At 47.9% G+C, this 17,316-nt stretch overlaps 1 protein-coding gene and 1 pseudogene across 2 annotated transcripts in view; both read left to right on the forward strand.

Annotated features, from left to right (window-relative positions):
* Positions 1–17,316, forward strand: part of ST13 (ST13 Hsp70 interacting protein) — a 285,343-nt gene that overhangs the window by 12,894 nt on the left and 255,133 nt on the right. The window lies entirely within an intron of this gene.
* LOC126963652 (actin, cytoplasmic 1-like) lies at positions 4,115–5,473 on the forward strand (annotated as a pseudogene). Its single transcript, XR_007729177.1, has one exon. The product of XR_007729177.1 is annotated as an actin, cytoplasmic 1-like (transcript).

Below are 17,316 nucleotides of genomic sequence, written 5' to 3' on the forward strand. Positions count from 1 at the left end.
GGGAGATGCAATGATAGAGGCTTGGGTGCTGTATAGACATTCAGAGAGTGCTTCAGATGAGTTCAACAGTGGGCATGGTGATGTGCCCGTGGGATGCCCACATGGAGATCATGCATGGACAACTGGACAAACAAGTCCACAGGAAAACCAGACTCAGTCCATGTTCTTGAGGGTCTTACTATCTAGTGAAACAGAAATGTAAACACAATGACACAATAGATCTATGACAGTATTTTTTTTTTTTCAGACGGAGTATTGCTCTGTCACCAGGCTGGAGTGCAGTGGCACAATCTGGCTCACTGCAACCTCTGCCTCCAGGGTTCAAGCGATTCTGCTGCCTCAGCCTCCCAAGTAGCTGGGATTACAGGCATGTGCCACCACACCCAGATAATTTTTGTGTTTTTAGTAGAGACGAGGTTTCACCATGTTGGCCAGGATGGTTTTGATCTCCTAACCTCGTGATACGCCTGCCTTGGCCTCCCAAAGTGCTGGGATTACAGGCATGAGCCACCGTACCTGGCCCAATGACAGAACTTTGTAGTGGAAGTTAACACAGAGGTTCACACAAAGGTGATGATATAACTACCACAGCCTGGAAATGTTGACGTTCATCTAGGAGACAACCTAGGAGCTGATTTTTTTTGTTTGTTTGTTTTGTTTTTGAGACAGAGTCTTGCTTTGTTGCCCAGGCTAGAGTGCAGTGGCTTGACCTTGGCTCACTGCAACCTCTGCCTCCCAGGTTCAAGCGATTCTCCTGCCTCAGCATCCTGAGTAACTGGGATTATAGGTAACTGCCACCATGCCCAGCTAATTTTTGTACTTTTAAATAGAGATGGGGTTTCACCAGGTTGGCCAGGCTGGTCTTGAACTCCTGATCTCAAGTGATCTGCCTACCTCGGCCTCCCCAAGTGCTGGGATTACAAGCATGAGCCACCGCAGCTGGCAGGAGTTGAGCCTTTTTTTTTTTTTTGAGACAGAGTTTTACTCTGTCACCCAGGCTGGAGTGTGGTGGCTGGATCTCGGCTCACTGCCAGTTCCGCCTCCCAGGTTCACGCCATTCTCCTGCCTCAGCCTCCCGAGTATCTGGGACTACAGACGCCCACCACCATGCCCAGCTAATTTTTTGTAGTTTTAGTAGAGACGGGGTTTCACCATGTTAGCCAGGATGGTCTCGATCTCCTGACCTCGTGATCCGCCCACCTCGGCCTCCCAAAGTGCTGGGATTACAGGCGTGAGCCACCATACCCCGCCAGGAGTTGAGTTTTGAATGATTCCGAATGGTTTTCCTGGGCAAAAGGAAGAAGCCTGTGTGAAATAATTGGACAACTGCTTGGCTCTGCAGTCCAGGCACAAATAAGGCGGACATGGCCAGGGCCGGCACAGCAAATCTGTAAAGCCCAGCACCCGAACGATGGGCATGGTGATGTGGCTTTTACTAGAGAGGGGAATATATGGCACTGCCTGGTGACGGAAGACGTATGGGGGTATCCAGGTTGCTAGAGGCATACAAGACAGCACGCCTTGGCCCAGCATGGTGGCTCCTGCCTGTAGTCCCAGCACTTTGGGAGGCCAAGGTAGGAGGATCATTTGAACCAGTGGTTTGAGACCAGCCTGGGCAACACAGCAGGACTTCATCTCTACAAAATAATAGAAAATTAGCCAGGCTTGGTGGCGCATGCACACCTGTAGTCCCAGCTACTCGGGAGACTAAGGAGGGAGGATCACTAGAGCCCAGGAGTTCAAGTCTGCAGTGAGCTGTGATTGTGCCACTGCACTATAGCCTAGATGACATGGTGAGACCTCTGTCTCATAAAAAGAAAAGAAAAAAAAAAAAGACAGCAAGGCTTCACCATTCCATGCTCCTCCAACCTGACAAACATCATATTCCATATGGACTGCCAAGACCGCAGGGCTTCAGGTGCATCTCCGTGAGACACAAGAGGAATGCCTGCCTGGTCTTCCTCCTTGCAGTCTCACTGCAGGTTGATCTTTTGTACTACTTTGATTCATCTTTGCATAAATAAAAATAAATGCAATTTCAAATCAAATCCAAATTAATACCTCGGTTTAAATTCTTGAACTTCAGTTAAATTCTGTGCTTTGACCTAGCTCAGCTTTCTGGGTAAGATAAACAGACTCTTGGCCGGGCGCGGTGGCTCAAGCCTGTAATCCCAGCACTTTGGGAGGCCGAGTCGGGCGGATCACGAGGTCAGGAGATCGAGACCATCTGGCTAACCCGGTGAAACCCCGTCTCTACTAAAAAAACACAAAAAACTAGCCGGGCGCGGTGGCGGGCGCCTGTAGTCCCAGCTACTTGGGAGGCTGAGGCAGGAGAATGGCGTAAACCCGGGAGGCGGAGCTTGCAGTGAGCTGAGATCCGGCCACTGCATTCCAGCCTGGGTGACAGAGTGAGACTCCGTCTCAAAAAAAAAAAAAAAAAAAAAAGAGAAACAGACTGTTGATAGGGCTGATGAAATCACTCTTGCTGCTGCCAAACGTGTAGAAAAACCAGTAGGGAGATTCATTAAGTGATTTATTTATTTATCAGAAATGTATTGAGGCCAGGCACGGTGGCTCACACCTGTAAAGCCAGCACTTCGGGAGGCTGAGGCAGGAGGATTGCGTGAGCCCCGGAGTTTGACCAGCCTGGGCAACATAGTGAGACCCTATCTCCACTAAAAATAAAAATAATTAGCCAAGCGTGGTTGTGCTTGTAGTCCCAGCTACTCAGGAGGCTGAGGGGGGAGGATTACTTGAGCCCCGGAGACTGAGATTGCAGTGAGCCATGATTGCACCACTGCACTCCAGACTGGACAACAGAGTGAGACTTTGTCTCAAAAACAAACAAAAAAATTATTGAAGTGGCACCTTATGTGGCAAACAAAGGGTGAGTTTATTTAATCTATAGAGGTCTTGTAAATGGATGAGAAAAAGAAAAGGGGGGAAAAATAGGCAACACCTCCCAAAACAATAAGCAGTTGTAGCTGACTAACCCTCAGGAGAGTGCTAATAATTCCCACCTCCTAGTGTCCACATCCTTGTGTGATCCCCTCACTTTGCTTGTGGGCAGAACCTATGACCCACTTCTAATGAATATGGCAAAGGTGGTGGGCTGTCACTTCCAGATTATATCATGTTATATAAGACTCTATGTTAGCAGATTGAATCAGTAGATTTCCTTGCTGGCTTGATGAAATAACCCACATGTTACGGAAGCCCACTTGGCAAGGGACTCTGGGTGGCCTCTAGAATCTGCCAGAGGCCTCCTGCCAACAATAAAAAGCCAGGGCCCTCAGCCACATAGCCACAAGGAAATGAATTCTGCCAACAATCTGCACGAGCTTGCAAGCAGATTCTTCCCCACTGGAGCCTCCAGATGACAATGTAGCCCAGTCCATACCTTGATTGCAGCCCTGGAAGACCCTGGGCAGAGGACCTGGCTAAGTTATGCCTGGACTGCTGACCCACAGAAATTGTGAGACAAGGCCCGAGCACAGTGGCTTACGCCTGCAATCCCAGCCCTTTGGGACGCTTGAGCCCAGGAGTTCGAGAGCAGCCTGGGCAACAAAGTAGAACTCCCCACCCACCCCACCTCTTTTTTTTTTTCTTTTTTTTGAGACAGGATCTCACTCTGTCACCCAGGCTTCAGTGTAGTGGCATGGTTATAGCTCACTACAACCTCTGCCTCCTGGGTTCAAGCAATTCTTCAACCTCAGCCTCCCATGTAACTGTGTCTACAGGCTCGAGCCACAAACACCTAACTAATTTTTGTATTTTTTGGAGAAATGAGGTTTTGCCATGTTGGCCAGGCTTGTCTTAACTCCTGAGCTCAAAGCTATCTGCCTGCCTCAGCCTCCCAAAGTGCTTGGATTTGCCGTGTTGGCCAGGCTTGTCTTGAACTCCTGAGCTAAAAGAAATCCACCTGCCTCAGCCTCCGAAAGTGCTGGGATTACAGGCGTGAACCACCATAGCTGGCTAGGCATGGTGGCATGTATGTGTAGTCCCAGGGAGCTCGAGGATCACTTAAACCCAGGAGGTAGAGGCTGCAGGGAGCCATGTTCGTGCCCCTGCACTCCAGTGTGGGCAACAGAGTAAAACTCTGTCTCAAAAAAAAAAAAAAAAAAAAAAAAAGAAGGAGACTGCGTCCGCCCCGCAAGCACAAAGCCTCTCCGTCACCACTCCGCTGCTTGTCCACACCCGTAGCCAGCTCACCATGGATGATGATATCGCTGAGCTTGTTGTTGACAACGGCTCTGGCATGTGCAAGGCCAGCTTCACAGGTGAGGATGTCCCCTGGGCCGTCTTCGCCTCCATCGTGGAGTGCACCAGGCACCAGGGCATGATGGTGGGCATGGGTCAGAAGGACTCCTATGTGGGCAACGAGGCCCAGAGCAAGAGAGGCATCCTCACCCTGAAGTACCCCATCGAGCACGGCATTGTCACCAACTGGGATGACATGGAGAAGATCTGGCACTACACCTTCTACAACGAGCTACGTGTGGCTCCCGAGGAGCACCCTGTGCTGCTGACCGAGGCCCTCCTGAACCTCAAGGCCAGCCGTGAGAAGATGACCCAGATCATGTTTGAGACCTTCAGCACCCCAGCCATGTACGTGGCCATCCAGGCCGTGCCGTCCCTGCACGCCTCTGTCCGTACCACTGGCATTGTGATGGACTCTGGCGGGGTCACCCACACTGTGCCCATGTACAAGGGGTATGCCCTCCCACATGCCATCCTGCCTCTGGACCTGGCTGGCCGGGACCTGACTGACTACCTCGTGAAGATCCTCACTGAGCACAGCTACGGCTTCACACCACAGCTGAGCGGGAAATCGTGCGTGATATCAAGAGGAAGCTGTGCTACGTTGCCCTGGATTTCAAGCAGGAGATGGCCATGGCGGCCTCCAGTTCCTCCCTGGAGAAGAGCTACGAGCTGCCCGATGGCCAGGTCATCGCCATTGGCAACAAGCGGTTCCACTGCCCCAAAGCGCTCTTCCAGCCTTCCTTCCTGGGCATAGAATCCTGTGGCATCCACGAAACTACCTTCAACTCCATCAAGAAGTGTGACGTGGACATCCGCAAAGATCTGTACACCAACACAGTGCTGTCTGGCAGCACCACCATGTACCCTGGCATCACCAACAGGATACAGAAGAAGATCACCGCCCTAGCGCTCAGCACAGTGAAGATCAAGATCATTGCTCCTCCCGAGTGCAAGTACTCCGTGTGGCTCAGCAGCTCCATCCTGGCCTCGCTATCTACCTTCCAGCAGACGTGGATCAGCAAGCAGGAGTACGACGAGTCCGGCCCCTCCATCGTCCACCACGAATGCTTCTAGGTGGACTGTGACTTAGTCGCATTACACCCTTTCTTGACAAAACCTAACACGCAGAAAACAAAATAAGATTGGCATGGTTTTATTTTTGTTGTTGTTTTGTTTTAGGCTTTTTTCTGGGCTTGACTCAGGATTTAAAAACTGGAACGCTGAAGGTGACAGCAGTCGTTTGGTGCAAGCATCCCCCAAAGCTCTACCATGTGGCTAAGGACTTTGATTGTACGTTGTTCTTTTTTTTAATAGTCATTCCAAATATCGTGAGATGCATTGTTACAGGAAGCCCCTTGTCCTCCTAAAAGCCACCCCACTTCTCTCTAAGGAGAATGGCCCAGTCCTTTCCTGAGTCCACACAGGGGAGGTGATAGCATTGCTTTCATGTAAATTATGTAATGCAAAATTTTTTAAATCTTCACCTTAGTATTTTTTATTTTGTTTTATTTTGAATGATCAGCCTTCATGCCCTACCTTTTTTGTCCCCTAACTTGAGATGTATGAAGGCTTTTGGTCTCCCTGGGAGTGGGTGGAGGCAGCCAGGGCTTACCTGTACACTGACTTGAGACCAAGTTGAATAAAACTGCACACCTCAAACAAAAAAAAAAGGCAGAGGCTCTGCCCTCATGACCTAATCAACCTGACCACCTCTCAGAGTCCCACCTCCTAATATCATCACCTTGGTGACTAGATTTCAACATGATTTTTGGAGGAACATATATATACATTCAAAGCTGGCAATCATATACACAAGGCATACGTGAAATATAATAAGTACAATTTAAAGATAAAGCCAACATTTGTGTAATCATTATCCAGGCCATGAAATAAAATATAGCGAGTCTTAGCAGACCAGTTCCCAACTGTGTGACCTTCCCATATAGGCTTTGCTTCTCTGAAGATGTCACCACTACACTGACTCCATCACTGTTATTCCCTTTCCTTCTGGCAATCCAGCCACATTGATGTGTAAAGCTGTGATTTGTTCGTTTTATTGCTGTGTGATTTCCACTGTATTAATAAACCACAATTTAGTTTTCCACTTTACTATGAACAAACATTTGAGGTCCCCCCCTACTTTCTTATTTTTAGAGACAGGGTCTCACTGTGTTTGTTGCTCAGGCTGGAATGCAGTGGTTAAATCACAGCTCACTGTAGCCTCAAACTCCTGGGCTCAAGTGGTCCTCCCACCTTAGCTTCCTGAGTAGCTGGGACCACAGGTGCATGCCACCAAGCCCAGCTAGATTTTCCATTTTTGTTCTATTAGAAACACTTCTGCTCCGAACAATAATCTGTAAGACTCCTGGAATGCATAGGGAAGGCTTCATCAAGGAGTGTGTATACTAGGAGTGGAATTGCTGGGATAAAGGGTATGTATATCTTCAGTTTTTCTAGATAATGCTAAACCATTTGTCTATACAGTTTACCAATTTCTACTCCTGCCCCAGTGTGTGAGAGTTCCCACTTTTCCACTTCACTGGCAATATTTGGTTTTCATGGACTTCTTAATTTTAACCACTCAGATGAGCGTGCAATGGTGCTTTATTGTGATTTGAGGGTTTTTTTTTTTTTTTTTTTTTTTTTTTTTTTTGAGACATATCTCACTCTCTTGCCCAGGCTGGAGTGTAATGGCACGATATCGGCTCACTGCAACATCTGCCTCCCGGGTTCAAGTGATTCTGGTGCCTCAGCCTCCCGAGTAGCTGGGATTACAGGCGTATGCCACAATACTGGCTGATTTTTGTATTTTTACTAGAGACAGGATTTTGCCACTTTGGCCAGGCTGGTCTTGAACTCCCAACCTCAGATGATCCGTCCACCTCGGACTCCCAAAGTGCTGGGATTACAGGCGTGAGCCACCATGCCTGGCTGACTCTAATTTTTAATTGGTAGTTCCTTTATTGCCCATTTGGATTTCTTCTTTTGTGACATTCCAGTTCAAGTTTTTGTTCAATTTCTTGTTTATCTTCGTCTCATTGATGTGATTTGTAATCTCCCACTTTGTTATTTGCCCTTTAAGTTTGCAAATGGATCTTAAGTATATGATAAGATGTTCAACTTCAACTATAAAAAGAGATATGACAAAACCACAATGATATTCTTTTTGACACTATCAGATAGGCCAAAAACCAAAGGGTTAAATAATACCATGGTGACAGTCATGTGAAGAATGTATGGATCACAGTGTAAATTGGTGAACTTCAGTGGAAAGCAGTCTGGCATATCTAACACAATATTAAAATTGTGTGAGGCTGGGCCTGTAATCCCAGCACTTTGGGAGGCCAAGGCAGGCAGATCACAAGGTCAGGAGTTCAAGACCAACCTGGCCAATATGGTGAAACCCCATCTCTACTGAAAATACAAAAATTAGCCGGGCATGGTGGCGTGCGCCTGTAGTCCCAGGTACTCAGGAGGCTAAGACAGAAGAATCGCTTGAACGCAGGAGGCAGAAGTTGCACTGAGTCGAGATTGCGCCACTGCACTCTAGCCTGGGTGATAGAACAAGACTCTGTCTCAAAAAAAAAAAAAGTGTGTGGGCCGGGCCTATAATCTCAGCACTTTGGGAGGCTGAGGCAGGTGGATCACTTGAGGCCAGGAGTTCAAGACCAGCTTGGCCAACATGGTGAAACCCTGTCTCTATTAAAAATACAAAAATTAGGCCGGGTGCAGTGGCTCACGTCTGTAATCCCAGCACTTTGGGAGGCCGAGGCGGGCGGATCACCTGAGGTAGGGAGTTCAAGACCAGCCTGACTAACATGGAGAAACCCTGTCTCTACTAAAAATACAAACATTAGCCGGGTATAGTGGTGGGCACCTATAGTCCCAGCTACTAAGGAGGCTGAGGAAGGAGAATTGCTTGAACCCGGGAGGCGGAGGTTGCGGTGAGCCAAGATTGCACCATTGCACTCCAGCCTGGGCAACAAAAGCGAAACTCAAAAAAAAAAAAAAAAAAAAAAAATTAGCCAGGCATAGTGGCACTTGCCTGTAATCCCAGCTACTTGTGAGACTGAGGCATGAGAACCACTTGAACCTGGGAGACGGAGGTTGCAGTGAGCCAAGATTGTGCCACTGCCCTCCAGCCTGGGCAACAGAGCCAAGAGAGCGAGACTGTCTCAAAACAAAAAAAAAGTGTGTGTCCAGTTTCCCTCAACTATTTCACTTTTCAGAATTTGTCCTATGGATATACTCACTTATGTGTGAAATGACAGGTTCAAGGATATTCAGGGTAACATTGCTTATAATAGCAAAATATTGAAAAGAACTTGACCAGGCGAGGTGGCTCAGACCTGTGATCCCAACGCTTTGGGAGTCCAAGGTGGGTGGATCCCTTGGGCTCATGAGTTGGAGACCAGCCTAGGCAACACGATGAAAGCTCATCTCTACAAAAAAAAAAAAAAAAATACAGAAAGTAGCCAGACATTGTGGCATGTGCCCGTAGTTCCAGCTACTCGGAGGCTGAGGCAGGAAGATCAATTGAGCCCAGAAGATTGAGGCTGCGTGAGTCCTCATCATGACATTGCATTCCAGCCTGGGCGACAGAAGGAGACCCTGTCTCAAAAAACAAACAAGCAAACAAACAAACACAAAGTACTAAAAAACCCAGCCTGGACAACATGACGAAACCTTGTCTCTACCAAAAAAAAAAAATTAGCCAGGCGTGATGGCATGCATCTGTAGTCCAGCTTCTCAGGAGGCTGAGGAGGGAGGATTGCTTGAGCCCAGTAGGTTGAAGCTACAGTGAGCTGTGACTGCATCACTGCACTCCAGTCTGGGTGACAGAGTGAGACCCCACTTCAAACAAAACAAAAAGAACTTAATTTAATTTATTATTTATTTGAACTTAAATAAAGAACTTAAATGCCCAGTGATGAAGGCTGATTAAAAAATTTATGATACGGCCGGGCGCGGTGGCTCAAGCCTGTAATCCCAGCACTTTGGGAGGCCGAGACAGGCGGATCACGAGGTCAGGAGATCGAGACCATCCTGGCTAACATGGTGAAACCCCATCTCTACTAAGAAAATACAAAAAAAACTAGCCGGGCGAGGTGGCGGGCGCCTGTAGTCCCAGCTACTCGGGAGGCTGAGGCAGGAGAATGGCGTGAACCCGGGAGGCGGAGCTTGCAGTGAGCCGAGATCCGGTCACTGCGCTCCAGCCTCGGCGACAGAGTGAGACTCCGTCGCAAAAAAAAAAAAAAAAAAAAAAAAAAAAAAAAAAAAAAAAAAAAATTTATGATACATCTTTACAAAGGTACAGTATACTGAGTTTTAAAAATCCATTTTATATACACTGAAAAGGCATATTTTCCAAGCTACAATATTAAGTAAGAAAGTAATCAGGTGTAGAATATGTGTAAAATATACTCTAATCTCCAGATTGTATATGCATATATGCTTGTTTTAACATAGAATATCTTAGAGAAGGCCAGGCACGGTGGCTCACGCCTGTAATCTCAGGACTTTGGGAGGCCGAGGTGGGCAGATCACCTGAGGTCAGGAGTTCGAGACCAACCTGGCCAACTGATGAAACCCATCTCTACTAAAAATACAAAAAAAATTAGCTGGGCGTGGTGGCAGGTGCCTGTAATCCCAGCTACTTCGGAGGCTGAGGCAGAAAAATCACTTGAACCCGCGAGGTGGAGCTTGCAGAGAGCCAAGATCGCTCCACTGCATTTCAGCCTGGGCAACAAGAGAGAAACGCCACCTCAAAAAAAAAAAAAAAGGTATAGAGGTATAGTCAGTGGGTGATTGGGGAATCAGGGTGAAAAGAGATCTTTTTGTTTTTACTGTACATCACTTTGCACCTTTCAGATTTTCTATGATATGCATGTATTCCCTATGAAAAGTAAGTCAAATGGCCAGGCACAGTGGCACACGCCTGTGATCCCAGCACTTTGGGAGACCAAGGTGGGTGGATCACCTAAGATTAGGAGTTCGAGACCAGCCTGGCCAACATGAGGAAACCCTGTCTCTGGGCAACAGCGTGAGACTCTGTCTCAAAATAAAATAAAATAAAATAAAAAATAGTAAGTCGAGTGATTTCAACATGTCAGCCTGTACTAAATTCTAGAGGTACAGTGGTGAACAAAACAGAAACCTTGCCTTAGGGAGCTGCCAGTCTGGTGCCGGGAGACACTCCCTGAACCCAGCGCTGCAGGGATGTGTGATGAGCGCTGTGACGGGGCACACCAACACCAAGGCACTTCGGAGGAGAGGGACGCACAGCAGGGATACCCAGCAGTCTTGGAGGTGGGCAGGCAGCCTGAAATTTACATGGGGGGCAGAAAGAAGAGGGAGCCAGTCCATGGAGGTGGCTTAAGGGACAGGAGGCCCCAGCAGAGAAAACAACATTTGTGGAGGAGGGCAAAGCTCTGTCGGTTTGAGGAACTGAAAGAAGTTCAGCTCAACCGGAAGCTGACATGAGTTAAATTGGTTTTCAGAAAAAGCCATGCTAGAAATGTGGAGAAAGGATTGAAAGGGGTAAGAGTGGAGTCAAGAAGATGGGTTAGGCCAGGTGCGGTGGCTCATGCCTGTAATCCCAACACTTTGGGAGGCCAAGGTGGGCGGATCACCTGAGGTCAGGAGTTTGAGACCAGTCTGGCCAACAAGGCGAAACCCCATCGCTACTAAAAATACAAAAAAATTAGCCGGGCGTGATGGCGTGTGCCTGTAATCTCAGCTACTTGGGAGGCTGAGGCAGGAGAATCACTTGAACCTGAGAAGTGGAGGCTGCAGTGAGCCAAGATTGAGCCACTGCACCCCAGCCTGGGCGACAGAGCAAGACTCCATCTCAAAAAAAAAAAAGAAAAGAAAAAAAGAAGAAAAGAAAAGAAGATGGGTTAGGAAGCTTCTGTAGTCATCGGACAAGAGAAGACAGGAGGCTGGATTAAGGAGGCTAAAGCAGGCAGATCTCTTGAGGTCAGGAGTTCAAGACCAGCCTGTCTAACCTGGTGAAACCCCATCAACACTAAAAATACCAAAAAAATTAGCCGGGCATGGTGTCGGGCACCTGTAATCCCAGCTACTCGGGAGGCTGAGGTTCAAGAATCACTTGAACCCAGGAGGCAGAGGTTGCAGTGAACTGAGATCACTCCACGGCACTCCAGCCTAGGTAACAGAGAGAGACTGTCTCAAAAGAAAAAAAGGAAAAAAAAAAAAAAAAGAATTTCCTATATGGGCAGCACCTGTCCAGCACTTGGTGTGATTCCGTCACTCAGTCTTCTCAGCAACCTGGGAAGTAGGTACTGCCGTAACGAGAATTTACAGATTAAAAGTTGAAGAAGGTTAAGAAACTTCATTGAGGCCAGGCGTGGTGGCTCGTCCCTGTAATCCCAGCACTTTGGGAGGCCAAGGTGGGTGGATTGCTTGAGCTCATGTGTTTGAGACCAGCCTGGGCAACACCACGAAACCCCATCTATACCAAAAATACAAAAATTAGCTGGTCATGGTGGTGTGCACCTGTGGTCCCAGCTACTTGAGAGACTGAGGTGGGAGGATCTCTTGAGCCCAGGAGGCAAGGCTGCAATGAGAGACCACCAAGTCCAGGGAACACAGAGACAAACCCAACCCTGTTTGTGTCCTCATGGAACTTCAGGGCCAGGAATGGTGATGTTAGTGACCTTTATGCTAAGAGAAGGGTAGCAGGGCACCGGGAGCTGTGGGAGCATAGGGCAGGGAGAGGAGATCTAACCCAACTTGGGGAGAAGGTTCCTTAATACAAGATGTGGCTGGAGGTAAATCTTATTTAAAAAAAAATTTTTTTTGAGACGGAGTCTGGCTCTGTCACCCAGGCTAGAGTGCAGTGGCACGATCTCTGCTCACTGCAACCTCCACCTGCCAGGTTCAAGCGATTCTCCTGCCTCAGCTTCCCAAGTAGTTGGGATTACAGGCATGCACCACCATGCCTGTCTAATTTTTATTTATTTATTTATTTTTGAGACCGAGTCTCTCTCCATCATGCAGGCTGGAGTGCAGTGGCGCAATCTCGGCTCACAGCAATCTCCACCTCCCGGGTTCAAGCGATTCTTCTGCCTCAACCTCCCGAGTAGGAGGGATTACAGGCATGCGCCACCGTGCCCGGCTAATTTTTTTTTTTTTTTGTATTTTTAGTAGAAAGGGGGTTTTGCCATATTGGCCAGGCTGGTCTGGAACTTCTGAACTCAGGTGATCCACTTGCCTCGGCCTCCCAAAGTGCTGGGATTACAGGCATGAGCCACCGTGCCCGGCCAATTTTTTTTTATTTGTATTTTTTTTAGTAGAGACAAGGTTTCACCATGTTGACCAGGCTGGTCTTGAACTCCTGACCTCAGGTGATCCTGAGGCCTGCCTCAGCCTCCCAAAGTGCTGGGATTACAGGCGTGAACCACTGTGCCTGGCCTGGGTAAATCTTGAAGGACAAGTAGTGACAGACAAGTAAAGGAGAGAGCCTCAGGCGGACAGAGTGGTGTGGATGAAGGTGCCTGCCATTAAGTGAAGGTGTCTCATTACACTGTACCCTATCAGCACACATCTTCTTATTCCTTCTTATTCTGGAAACCATGCTGAACAATAGCCACTATCTGGGGCACATTGCTTTCACAGAGGAGGACTAACCAAAAGTACCCCAGCCAAGCTACACAATTGCATTTCAAGCTCTGCTCAAATGTGACAAAGTTCAGGCCGGGCGCAGTGGTTCACATCTGTAATCCCAGCACTTTGGGAGACCGAGGTGGGAAGATCACTTGAGCCCAGGAGATCCAGACCAGCCTGGGCAACATGGTAACACCGCTTCTTTAAAAAAAAAAAAAAGGCCGGGCATGGTGGCTCACGCCTGTAATCCAGCACTTTGGGAGGCAGAGGCAGACGAATCATCTGAGGTCAGGAGTTCAAGACCAGCCTGGCCAACATGGAGAAACTCCATTTCTACTAAAATACAAAGATTAGCTAGGCATGGTGGTGCACGCCTGTTATCCCAGCTACTCCGGAGGCTGAGGCACAAGAATTGCTTGAATCCAGGAGGTGGAGGTTGCAGTGAGCCAAGATAGAGCTACTGCATTCCAGCCTGCGTGACAGAGTGAGACTCTGTCTAAAAAAAAAAAAAAAAAAGGACAAGGCCGGGCATGGTGGCTCACGCCTGTAATCCCAGCACTTTGGGAGGCCGAGGTGGGCGGATCACGAAGTCAGGAGATCGAAACCATCCTGGCTAACACAGTGAAACCCCGTCTCTACTAAAAATACAAAAAATTAACTGGGCGTGGTGGTGGGCGCCTGTAGTCCCCACTACTTGGGAGGCTGAGGCAGGAGAATGGTGTGAACCCGGGAGGCAGAGCTTGCGGTGAGCCGAGATTGCACCACTGCACTCCAACCTGGGTGACAGAGACTCTGTCTCAAAAAAAAAAAAAAAGGGACAAAATTCATGTCCACTCATGTCCCTTTGTTCAAAACATGTTATAATGTCATATGGCCAATTCTTTTTTTTTTTTTTTGAGACAGAGTCTTGCTCTGTCGCCCAGGCTGGAGCGCAGTGGCGCGATCTCCGCTCACTGCAAGCTTCGCCTCCTGGGTTCACGCCATTCTCTTGCCTCAGCCACCTGAGTAGCTGGGACTATAGGCGCCCGCCACCACGCCCAGCTAATTTTTTTTTTTTGTATTTTAGTAGAGGCGGGGTTTCACCGTGTTAGCCAGGATAGTCTCGATTTCCTGACCTCCTGACCTCCTGACCTCCTGACGGTGATCCGCCCGTCTCGGCCTCCCAAAGTGCTGGGATTACAGGCATGAGCCACTGCGCCCAGTCTCTATATGGCCAATGCTAAAGTCAGTAGGGCAGGCAAACATGTTAAGGGTTGGAGGGTCATTGTGAACTTGTAAGATAGTGTGTGGCAACCTGTCATTGGGGACAGAGAGGAGAAATAGGTTAGAATCTTGAGATTTGGTGGCTGATTTGATGTAGGGGATCTGACATGGATTGCCTCAGGTGATTAAGTAGAAGATACTACTATTAAACAAGAAAAGGGGTGCAGGAAAAGGAGCCTTGTCATAGATGTTTGTTGATGTCCAACATCGAATCTGGCTTCTTGACTAGTCCAATGGTAGTGTGTTGTCAGAGCTTGTTAACATTAGTGTCACTACATTTGGTATACAACCTCCCACTGCTCAATTTGGCTATAAAAAAAATTGTCATAACAGTACCTTGTTTTGTTTTGTTTTGTTTTGAGACAGGGCCTTGCTTTGTCACTCAGGTTTTTGTTCAGTGGCACAAACACGGCTCACTGCAGTCTCAACCTCTTGGGCTTAAGCGATCCTCCCGCCTCAGCCTCCTGAGTATGTGGGGCTACAGGTGGCTACCACCACGCTTGGCTAATTTTTAAATTTTTTGTAGGGACAGGGTCTTACTTGGTTGCCCAGGCTGATTTCAAACTCCTGGGCTCAAGTGATCCTTCCGCCTCAGCCCCTCAAAATGCTAAGATTACAAGCATGAGCCACTGAGCCCGGCCAATGTTTTGATATATGCATGCATTGTGGAATGGCTAAATCAAGCTAATTAACATATCCATTAACTCACACACATCTTTTTTTTTGTGATAAGAACATTTAAAACTACTCTTCACAATTTTCAAGTACACAATATATTGACATTAACTATAGTTACATGTTTGACAATAGATCTCCTGTACTGTGTGCTCCTGTCTAACTGAAATTTTGTATCCTTTGACCAAAATCTTTATAATCCTATTATTCACTGAGCAGGTAGAAATACTGATATGAAACATGATAAATTGGTTGCAAACGGAGATTAGCCTTTGAAAGTATCATCATATAATTAAGACTTGATGCTAAGGGGTGAATGAGCTTTCTCAGGGAGACCTGATAAAGCTAAAATTTTGGGTCTTGGACCTTGGAGAACCGCATCATCTAAGGAGCTGGCCGTGGTATGTGGAACAGCACAGTGTCAAGACTCAGAAGGCAGGTCATGGAGGAAGGAGAGGGGAAGCGCTGCAGAGGCCAAGGGATTCAGGAGTCTCCAAAAGTAGGAAATCTTTCTTTTTTCTTTCTTTTCTTTTCTTTTTTTTTTTTTTTTTTTTTTTTTTTTTTTTGAGTCAAGAGTCTCACTCAGTCACCCAGGCTGGAGTGCAGTGGCACAATCTCGGCTCACTGCAACCCCCGGCCCCGGGGTTCAAGCGATTCTCCCACCACCACGCCAGGCTTTTTGTTTTTTGAGATGGAGTCTTGCTCTGTCACCCAGGCTGGAGTGCAGTGGTGCGATCTCGGCTCACTGCAACCTCCGCTTCAGATTCAAGCGATTCTCCTGCCTCAGCCTCCCGAGTAGCTGAGACTGTAGGTGCATGCCACCATGCCCGGCTAATGTATTGTATTTTTAGTAGAGACGGGGTTTCACTGCAAGCTCTGCCTCCCGGGTTCACACCATTCTCCTGCCTCAGCCTCTGGAGAAGCTGAGACTACAGGGGTGTCACCGTGTTAGCTAGGATGGTCTCGATCTGCTGACCTCGTGATCCACCCCCCTTGGCCTCCCAAAGTGCTGGGATTACAGGTGTGAGCCACCACGCCTAGGGCCAATTTTTGTATTTTCAGTAGAGATGGGGTTTCTCCATGCTGGCCAGGCTGGTCTCTAGCTCCTGAACTCAAGTGATCTGCCTGCTTTGGCCTCCCAAAAAGCTGGGATTACAGATGTGAGCCACCGCGTCCGGCCTACATTTAATCTTTTTCATGTAATCTTTCTTTTTTTGACTTGTTGCCCAGGCTGGAGTGCAGTGTCTTGATTTTGGCTCACTGCAACCTTGGCCTTCTGGGTTCAAGTGATTCTCCTGCCTCGGCCTCCCAAGTAGCTGGGATTACAGGCACCCACCACCATGCGTGGCTAATTTTTTGTATTTTTAGTAGAGACGGGGTTTTTATCATGTTGGCCACGCTGGTCTTGAACTCCAGACCTCAGGTGATCCACCTGCCTTGGCCTCCCAAAGTGCTGGGATTACAGGCACGAGGCACTGCACCCGGCCGTCATTTAATCATTTTTATGAAAAAATGCTTAGGGGAAAAGCAAATGAATTGTTGGAACAAAAAGGCCAGGGAATCTTTATCATTTCTAAGTGAACAAAGGAAAATCCTATCAATAGGAAGAAATTATATTTTTCATGTGACTACCCGGTGTGAGGTTGGGAGAAAATGAATTCTATGGCGATGAGGTAACTTTGCCCTTTGGTAACTGAGGAGCAAAACACCTCCAGCCACTGCTGATAGAGACTGAACCGAAGAGGAAATGCCAAAGATTTTACAGCTCCCTAGGAGGTCCAGAGCTCCTTCTCTGCCCCATCTTCTGTGGAGACCAAGTAGACCTCCAAGTGGAGGAAGGCTCCACTGGAATGCGACATCAGAAGCGAATCAGCTGGGACTGCTGTCACACCAGAGGGATGGGGAGAGAGGGGAACAAGGGAGTATTCACGTGCTGGCAATGAGGAGGCTTCACTGCTCTTCAATCTCATTTTCTGGGCTCTCCGCCCCTGCTTTTAAAATGCTGAGCTTGGCCTGGCCTGGTGGCTCATGTCTGTAATCCCAGCACTTTGGGAATCCAAGGCAGTCGAATTACTTAAGCCCAGGAGCTCGAGACCAGCCTGGGCAACATGGCAAAATTCCGTTTCTAAAAAATACAAAACTTAGCTGGGTGTGGTGGTACTTGCCTGTAGTCCTTGCTACTTGGGAAACTGAGGTGGGAGGATTGCTTGAGCCCAGCAAGTTGAGGCTGCAGTGAGCCTTGATTGAGCCACTGCATTCCAGCCTGAGCGACAAAGTGAGATCCTATTTCAAAACGAAACAAAACCAATAAAATGCAGCACTAAGGGCCAGGCTCGGTGGCTCACGCCTGTAATCCCAGCATTTTGAGAGGCCAAGGCAGGAGGATCACTTGAGCTCAGGAGTTCAAGACCAACCTGGGCAACATAGCAAGACCCTGTCTCTGAAAAATAAAATAAAAAATAAAATAAAATAGGCCAGGCGTGGTGG

This window comes from Macaca thibetana, chromosome 10, assembly GCF_024542745.1.
Source record: "Macaca thibetana thibetana isolate TM-01 chromosome 10, ASM2454274v1, whole genome shotgun sequence".
Taxonomy (NCBI): Eukaryota; Metazoa; Chordata; class Mammalia; order Primates; family Cercopithecidae; genus Macaca; species Macaca thibetana.